Source organism: Manis pentadactyla, chromosome 6 (assembly GCF_030020395.1).
Source record: "Manis pentadactyla isolate mManPen7 chromosome 6, mManPen7.hap1, whole genome shotgun sequence".
NCBI lineage: Eukaryota > Metazoa > Chordata > Mammalia > Pholidota > Manidae > Manis > Manis pentadactyla.
In genome coordinates, this window is record NC_080024.1 from 145,610,677 (window position 1) to 145,619,509 (window position 8,833).

General features: G+C 48.7%; 1 protein-coding gene across 2 annotated transcripts in view; it reads right to left on the reverse strand.

The window, feature by feature from the left end:
- Positions 1-8,322, reverse strand: part of RNF152 (ring finger protein 152) — a 66,032-nt gene extending 57,710 nt beyond the window's left edge. Inside the window, exons 1-2 of one of the 2 annotated variants that reach the window (XM_036876711.2) lie at positions 8,124-8,321; positions 6,826-6,938 (exon numbers count right to left, since the gene is read on the reverse strand). The gene's annotated coding sequence lies outside the window, so the exon portion shown is untranslated. Of the gene's footprint in view, positions 1-6,825; positions 6,939-8,123 lie in introns of both variants that reach the window. The other variant, XM_036876712.2, reaches the window with a different exon arrangement.
- Positions 8,323-8,833: the final 511 nt, after the last annotated feature.

Sequence of the window (8,833 nt, forward strand, 5' to 3'; positions counted from 1 at the left end):
TCAAAATAAAGGCTCTGACAAAACTCTACTGCCTCTCCTCTCCCATTCTCTCTTCTCCTAGGATGGCTTTTTCTCTAGCCTTGTGAAGTGTCCATAAAGCCTGCTTCAAGATACAGAACAACAATACAGAATAAGGACAGGACCTCTAAGTAGGGTGACCGACTCAATCCAAGTTTCCTGGGATTGTTGAGCTTTTAAAACAGAAAGTCCCTTGACCCAGGTTACCTTCCTCTTCCTACCCAAGCTGAGTCAGTATCCCCAAGAATCCAGACACTAGGTAAAGGAGGTCCATTACAGGAGGTTCTTTGCTTTGCCTGGGACGAGGGAGGCCACACGAGACAGGAGGGTGGTGCCCTTCAAAGGAGGCCTTGCCCGCCTCTACCTCAGACCCTCCCAGCTTTCTCTGGCTTCCTCCTGAGAAAGCCTATCATTTTAAACTACACACCATTTAAGCAAAGATTTACAAACATTTTCAGTGACACGACATAAAAAAGAAATCCTCATACAAATGCCAAAGGCTATAGTTACTTGGCTTGTAGTTACCTCCTTGGCTAGTTTAAGAGTCTCTTCTGTTTAGACCACAACTATTCAACCCGAGATTTCCAGAATCTAGTACCAAGACTGGTGGATGGTAGATGCTAAAGAAAACGGGCATTAATAATAGCTGCCATAACGTAGTACTTATGATGTATAAGGCAACAGCCTCAGACTTTACACAGGTGATCTCACTGTCACAGCAACTCAATGAGGTTGATTGTCCTCCATTTCCCAGCTGGCTCAGTGAGCCCTTATTCATTCAAGGTCATTATGGCAGAGCTCACATCGGAACCCACACCCACCCTGCTTCAAAATTGAAAAATTGCATGTTTTTACCTGCACAACTGAATCAGGATCAAATAAGGTAGGCATACAAGGTAAGGGATAAAGGACTGAAAGCGAAGAATATCAAATACATTTACTTTATTCTCTCCCCTTTTAGCTTTGCCATTGCAAAAACAAACACAAAAAGCAGGAAATCACACTGAGATAATTCATACATTAAGCTAAGGCAAGGTAGTAATTTTCATTAGACTCATGCAGAATTATGCCTCGCAAACAGTAGGTGCTCAGTACTTGAATAAGTTTAATATATACAACTGTATATCTAATAGTAAGTCCGGGGAAAGGACATCCCAGGGCAAAATACTTCTAAAACCAAAATCAGTCAAAGGGAGAAAAAAAGTTTAAAATCCGTTTATTGCTCACAAGCTGCATTCCCCGGCTGGCTCTCTTTCCTGCTCCAGCAGAAGCAAAACTGTCCCTCCCCCTCACCTCTCAGGTACAGATAAGCGCTTGGTTGCCCAGGTAATCACCCACTGATATGAAGAACTTCTCTCCACCCCTGAAGATATGCAAATACACTAAAGCTACACTTCTTTCCATCTCTGAATGCCTATTGATATGCAGATGTACTAAAGGCAGGTGAGATATTCTGGAAATGCTACAATTTTACCCACACTAATATAGGGTTTAAGTTGTTGATGTTCAGTGTCTCAAATGCTCTTTCACCCATCACCATAGGTGCACAGAGCAATTCCTACCTTAGGTTCTGACGTGTTAGTGGAATAGAGCAGGAATGGATGGACAGGTAGTTACCTCAGTTAAGGATGGCTCTGTACCTGCATGTTGAATTAGCTATTTACTCTTTTAATATGGCAGTAATCCTTACGTCTCATGCAACAAAGAGGCAAATTCTCTAAACACAGAGATCTATCCACGTGCTCTCCAACCACTTTTAATCTCATATTAACCTGCAAGGAAGCAATTTGCAAACCTACCCCAGGGTAATATAAGTACAAAAGGATATCACACCAAATACTCTGTTTTTGAGACATTTATCTCAGCTCCATTCATTATCCCTCAAACTGAGAACATTATTTTGATGTTAATGTATTCCTGGCCATTTCCTCCAAGCAGCTGAATACATTTCCTCTTTCAGAATAACACTATCCATAATGATCAAGCATTCTGAGTGTTAAAGAAGAGTTCCTATCAGAGCTTCTATCATGAGAATGATAGATACTGCAAAATCAAGAGGTGAGGTAAACCACAGATGTCTATCATATCTATCACACGGCACTTAACAGCTACAAGTTATTTCTTTATGTTATGAAGGGAGATGTGCTGACCATTTGTGGGCAACTGCCATCCACTGTGTTAAACCCAAACAGCAGAGCCTGCTCTTTGAGATTGTGGGACAGCCTGCTGGGTATACAGTTCTAATGTTGCCTGCTGTAAGTGACCAAGGAGAGGGTTTGTGGGTTGTTTTATTGTTTTAGAAGGAGGCAACAAATTCAAGTTGAAAAACAGACCGCTAATAACAACTTATTTTGTTAGTGATAACCCTCAATGAGAACATTCACCTCCCCACCACTGGTGTGCACACTGCAGTCTAGCAACTCTAATGTGATTCAACATTTAGCCATTATTCATGCGAGTGGGGGAAGCTCTTAAAAATAAGTTTCTCTCTTCTTAACTTCTTTTAAATATACAGGCCAAAAGCATTTATAATTGCTGTGCCACAGTGAGTTACAATCATTTCTGTATTGTCAAAAATTCACCAATGATTGCATATTAATTGAGCCTTTACTTTGTACAAACATGGTAGGGATACAAAACAGGTCCAAACTTCATCCAGTCTTCATCTTAAAGGAGCTTGCAAGAGAACGTGAGATCCTGCTGGTTCGATCTCTACATCTGTCAGCTCACAGGTCCCTTGGAAGGAACTGTGTCCCCACTCTCTCCCCCAGCTAAGTAATTACTACAAGAGTCCCATTCATCAGGACACTTAGGGTACATGGAAACACATCCTGGGACATCATCCCATACACATCCCTTTATGAGAACTAGTTCGAGTGGTTCTGTTCTTTGCAATTAGACAGAAAAAGACACTTCATTCTTAGGTGATTAATACAAGACAATCTATGGTAAGTGCCCTGTGTAGAATTAATGAATGACTGTTGAATGTAATGAGAGATGGAGGCGATTTTGCCAGAGAACTTTGGAGGAGTGAATGACTGCTATGGGCTGAAGTGATGGAATTACATTTTTTATAAGAGTTAAGGGCCGAGTTGTTCCTTTAAGGATGGGGTATGCAGAGAGGATATTGTAGGCTGAAGAAAATTCCAAAATTAAGAGAGGCTATGCAAAGCATTTTTGGAGAACAGTGGGTCAACCACCCCAGCTAATGTCGTATTTTAAAGTCAGGCAAAGCAAAAGTCAAGGTTGGACAGGAAGTTTGGGGTCAAGCTGGGAAAATTTTCAAAAGGGAAACTAAAGAATATGAACTTCATCCCCAAAACACAGAAGCCGCTGCAGGTTACTAAGCAAGAGAATGAACAATTAAAATGGCCTACTGTCCTAATGGTGACAGGATGTTATAAATATGGATTCACAGTGGGAAAGCCAGGAGGAAAAGGTACCCATTCTAACAGCCCAGAGAGAAATAAGGTTCCTGGCTAGGCTCTGGCAATGCAGATGGAAATTAAGGGAGATGTGGGAGCAGGGGGCACACACACTATTTGAGGCCACTGTCTTTAAATCTCCCAATGACAGTAAGTCAACTAGAAACAGAAAATCCTTCAACAGAGAAGAGGACTTACTCAAATTACGATTTCAGTCACTGAGGCAGACTCCTACAACACACAATGCAGCTCACAACGCCATGAGAGAAACAGCAGAAGTACCAGTGCCTTCCTCCCTTCTGGCTTCTCCCATACTACCAAAGACAGTGCCTGGGACCACAGGTACTCCCCAAGTGTCCTCTGCCTGGACAGCTGCCTTCAGTACGAAATCAGACTGGTAGGGACTCGGAGGCCAAACAAAATACAGCAATGGATTTTGGAGCTTCCCGAACATATTTCAAGCCTGGTCCCTCAGGGCTTAATTTTCCCTCTCCCTCAATCTGGGCCTCACTCTCCGCCCAAGCCTTGCACTTGTTATTGGTTCCTGGAGGTCTTGGATGGGCTCTATCTGGTTCAAAAGTAACCAGAGAGTGACCTAAGGCCACCCCATCACATTCCTGCCTCCTCTAGAACTTATCGCTTGCCCTGCAATCTGTGCTGTAGGAGGTCACCTCCTGGATACGAAGCCCTCTGCTCCTCTTTTTCTACCCTGAGCTGTTCCAAACTCGGGAAGTCTGACCCAGGAGGCAGATAGTGAGGGCAAGTCTGTAAGTGACACCTGCCTATTACATAATGGTAAACACAGAACCTCCTAGAAATAGCCCTGGAATTATCTCCTGGCCTATCACTTCAGAATCCAGTTCTGTCTTTTTTAGTACAAGAAATATTGAATTGTGGTCAAATGGGATCATAGGACTAGTCCTGGCTGAAGCAATCTAAGCCCCTCTGGGTCAGATCATGCCATTGCTAAGGCTAGATCCTGTGGAGTTTCTTCCCCGGTGCTGCTGGGAAAGATCAAGCACACTCAAGATCACACTGCCATCCCATCAGTGTGGGTCCCTGGGTTGACTACGAGGGGCAGGTGATCACGCTGAACACACAGGGTGGGAAAAAAAGAAACTGTATTTAGCCAACGAGATTTGGAGGTTATTGTTCCCGCAGCATAACCTAACCTACCTTGCTGATACATCACCATTTAATAAAGACAGAAACTTGCAAAATCCTCCCTGAATCCGTTTTCTAAATCAGATAATACAGAGGAGCAGGATTTGTTTCAATATTCAGATGTGGCAGGGACTGAGTAACACCTTGAAATGTAGAGGGTGCTGGCAGGATAGACAGGTCCGAACAGCTCTGAGGGAGTAAGGAATGAACACAGAATGACCTCTCGACAATAGTGCAATCTAACCATTCATGTGGAATTCAGCTGAGAGGGTAAAGAAAAGGTCACCTTCTGACAACAGGTCCAGTCATTTATGAAGTAGTGAGCTCCCCAATGAAAGAGGCATTCAAATAGAGGCTGAGTGATTATATGCTCCTGCCTCAGAAGTCCAATACCACTTTGTTCCTCTCTCTCAGGCTTCCATTGGAGTTATTAGAATTGGGTCTTCATTTCACCATCATGTTGTAAGCTACCTGAAGGTGGTTTATTTTTATGTATCCAGACCTCCCACCCCACCCCACCCTTTGGCACCTTTCATAGAGCCTGTTGTCTAGCAGGTGCTTGATAAACATCAGCTGAATGAATTAAATGAACAGTTTAAGGACTCAGGCATTAGAGGGCAAAGGTTGGTCAAATAACCTCTAGGGCACCCCCAACCTAAAGTTAAACACACTACTGCAGACATGTGGGGGTAGGGAGCCTCCACCTAAAGAACAAATTAAACATCAGTACAACACTGTTACGATTTATTACTATACACAATTTAAAACCACAGTGAGACCTAACATTGCACTATGGCTATCTTTGTTCTTGGATGTGCATTTACATGTGCAGGCAGCTGTTTTCCCATATGCAATTTTGTGTGTGAGGTATTTATTTTTTCTATTAAAAAAAGCCACACCCTTTGTTTCTATTGCATTATTACACTCCTATTATCCCCCATCACGTGGCTTTTCCTCTCGCAAGAATACAGCACACACCCTGCATTATTGCTGACATAAAAATTACTTGTCAGAATATCTCTATCCTAGCACCATTGCAAATCTGATCTTTGTAAAAGCATTTGCCTTTGTTTCGGCTGGGACGAGATAACTCATCTACTTCTAGTGGATTCCTGAATGTTTTGAGTAAAAGGATAAATGCTAGTGTCACTTATGTTTTTTAAAGTCACCTTTCAAAACAAAATTACTCTGGAGGTGAATGACAAATACTTCAAGTTTTTAAATTTTATTTTTCAAGGGATTTGGGGGCAGGAGGAATGGTGAAGACAGAATCTGCCAGAGATACCATGTGGCTGCTGCAGTGCAAGAGAGAGCACCAGTAGCCTTTGGCCCTCAGCAATCCCTTCTTCCCCAGAAGAGCACTGAGTCTATTTCCATACCCATTCTTATTCCCTGCTCCTGTGCAGGATGCCAGGACTGTGACCTCTAAGAGACAATGGCAATGCCAAGGTGCCCTGATCCGACTGAAGGTTACCTTTTCACTGAGCTCTATCAAGATAACCCCAGGTCTGAGTAGGTTGACATCAAAACAGAACTATCCTTAGAAAGAAAAGAACAGGCCAGAGTCTTTGGAGAAGAACCAACAACCTATAGATAAAATGCAGACTGAGAGCCTAATGGTTCATGGCTGTGTAAACGGAAACTTAACTAAAGCTCTGTCCTTCTGTTCTTTCTGCCCTACAGACAGCCCTCCCTTCTGCCTTCCAGTAACTTACTGCTGGCATGTACCCCTCGATACTGCAAACACTATTACAATGAAGGGATGAGTGAGAGACATTATTTCATAAGGAGGTTATTACATTTGACCAATGCCCTAATTGAGCATTAGCCTTAAAATGATACCTTTTCAACAATCGATATCCCACTTACAGACTGAAGCCAAAATACATTACTACAGAGAGAAAACCAGATATATCTAAACCCCACATTCAGATACAACTGCCTATGTGTTGATTATATAAAATTCCCATCAAGGAAACCAGCTGGAATTTATACGACCCTAAAGCACCTTGCCCTCAATGACTTCTCCAAAAGGAAGGTTTAAAGTCATCTGCAATTTCTTTCTCTGAACCAGGGGTTTCAGCAGCCCCACTCCTCCTCCACACAGACAAGAACGGAGTGGTGTGATGGAGAAACCACCCCAACAGCCCCATGCAAACGCTGTTGTCCCCAAAGACCCAGAGACACCCAGGCGGCTACCCGGATTATTAGAGGTTACCTGAGTCTGTCACCGAGTCCCTTTCACCCCCTCCTGCGTGATGACATCAAGTGGAAATGGTACGCGTTTGGGAGGCAAGAGGCTGACAAGCAGGAAGCTGAGCTTTGTTCAGCCTGCAGTGAAATACATGCAGTCAGGGTTAGATACGCGCAAGAGACAAATCCAAACAGCCTCCCAGCCAGCGGCTGTGGAGTGGGTGCACTGGGAGGCGGAGGAGGGCGGCGGAGGTGTGGAGGTCTGGCGGACCGTGGAGGGGGCGTAACGCTTCCTAAATGTCTCTATAGGATAAATAACCACCTCCCGCCACTCCTCTGCAGTCTCCCCCGCCCCCAAGTTCTCCTCTGGTGGTAGAGCTTCTAGCAACGGTAATCCCTCAGAAAGAAATGCGAGAAGGCAGAGAATAACGTCTTGGGGCAAACACACATTAGCAAAATATGCTAGGAAAACCCGCTGATACGGGAATGCAGGGCGCCCGGTCACCCTTCCAGACCAGACAGACACACCAGCGCTGCATTCGCGAGCATCCTTCTTTCCTTTGCCCCAGTGCATCACCTTATCAAGTCATTGGTCCCCGTTTTGCCGATACCTCCACTCTTTCCAAAACCGTGCACCGTTCCCCTAACCCAACCCCACCCTAGGCTGGATCGGTGGCCGCCGCCTCCCGAGCAGGTCCCTCGAGTCCAGCCTGCTTTGTCCTGCCACTGCCTTTTCAGGAGCAAGTGCCCTAGGCATGTGGGTCCGCACAAAAGACCCCCAACATCTGGCCCGCCACTGGACCCTCCTCCTGGGAGGGGCTCTGGGTACGCTGAGGGGCGCGCGAGGGCAACTTCTCGGGGTGGAGAAGGAGCACAAGGGGCTGGCAAAGTAACCACACCGGGTATGTGCGGGGTGGGGGCGTAGCAGGGCGCGCGCGCACGCACGTGCACAGCCAGGGGCGCGCGCGGCGCGGGCACGAGATGAGCTCCCTCAGACCGGAGCTCCAGGGGGCATCCGAGGACTCAGCGGAGCAGCCGACAGCGCCCAGCCGCCGCCGAACTCTGCCAGCGCTCGGCAGAAACGCAACTCTAGGGGCCATCTCCCCGCGCCCCGGGGCCGCCCCGCGGCGCCCGCGCTCCCCTCCTCGGGACCCCCGCGGCCACCCACCGCCCAAAAGGAGCACCCAGTACACTGGGCGGCAGCTCCCCTTTTCCGCTGCCCGGGCTCAGGGTACGGCCGCAGTGGCGGCGAAGACATCCCTTCGCGCCCGTCTCGCGGCCCCGACCCGGGAGGGCCGAGCAGAGCAACAGACCGAAACTCACCGCCTCTCTCCGCAGCGGTGTCGGCACCCCCTACAGACGCGGCGGCGGCGGCAGCATCGCGGGCCGGTCCCGGCAGCGCGCCCCACGCTTGGCCGGACGCACGGCGTCCGCGCCTGCAGCCCAGCTCCCGGTTCGGCCCTCGGGAGGCGCCCCGCCTGCCCGGCCGTCCTCCGGGTTCCCGGCCGGACCCGCCGCCAGCGCTCGGCTCCGCGCGGGAGCTTTTTGTCACCGCCCAGACTAAGGCACGGGAGTGGGCGGGGCGGGAGGCCGGGCTCCGGCCCCGCAGCCCCGCCCCTCGCCGGAGGCTCCACCTCCTCCGGCTCCGGCCCCAGCCCCGCTCGTCCCGGACGTCCGTCGGTCGGGAATCGCTCGCCACCCACGGGCGAGGCGCTGCCCGGCTTCCCTCGCGCGCGCTGTCGGCCGTGCCCCAGCCTCGGCGGGGACTCGCCGTGGTCCGAGGGGAACCTGAGGGGAGTCAGGTGTGCGAGGAGGCTGGGCCCGCCGGCAGACGGCGGGGCCGCGGCGGGGGCGAGGCTGGCGGGGAGCCGCCGGCAGCACGCGACCGGGAACCGGGGGAGAGGAGTTGAGGTCGTCACGATCCCGAAACTGCTCTCGATCCGTCTCAGGGCCACAACTTCGGGCTGGCCCTAAAAGTTCCCCAGGTCCAAGAAGGGCAGGGTCCTGCTCTCCTGGGAGGAGGACGCCTTCAG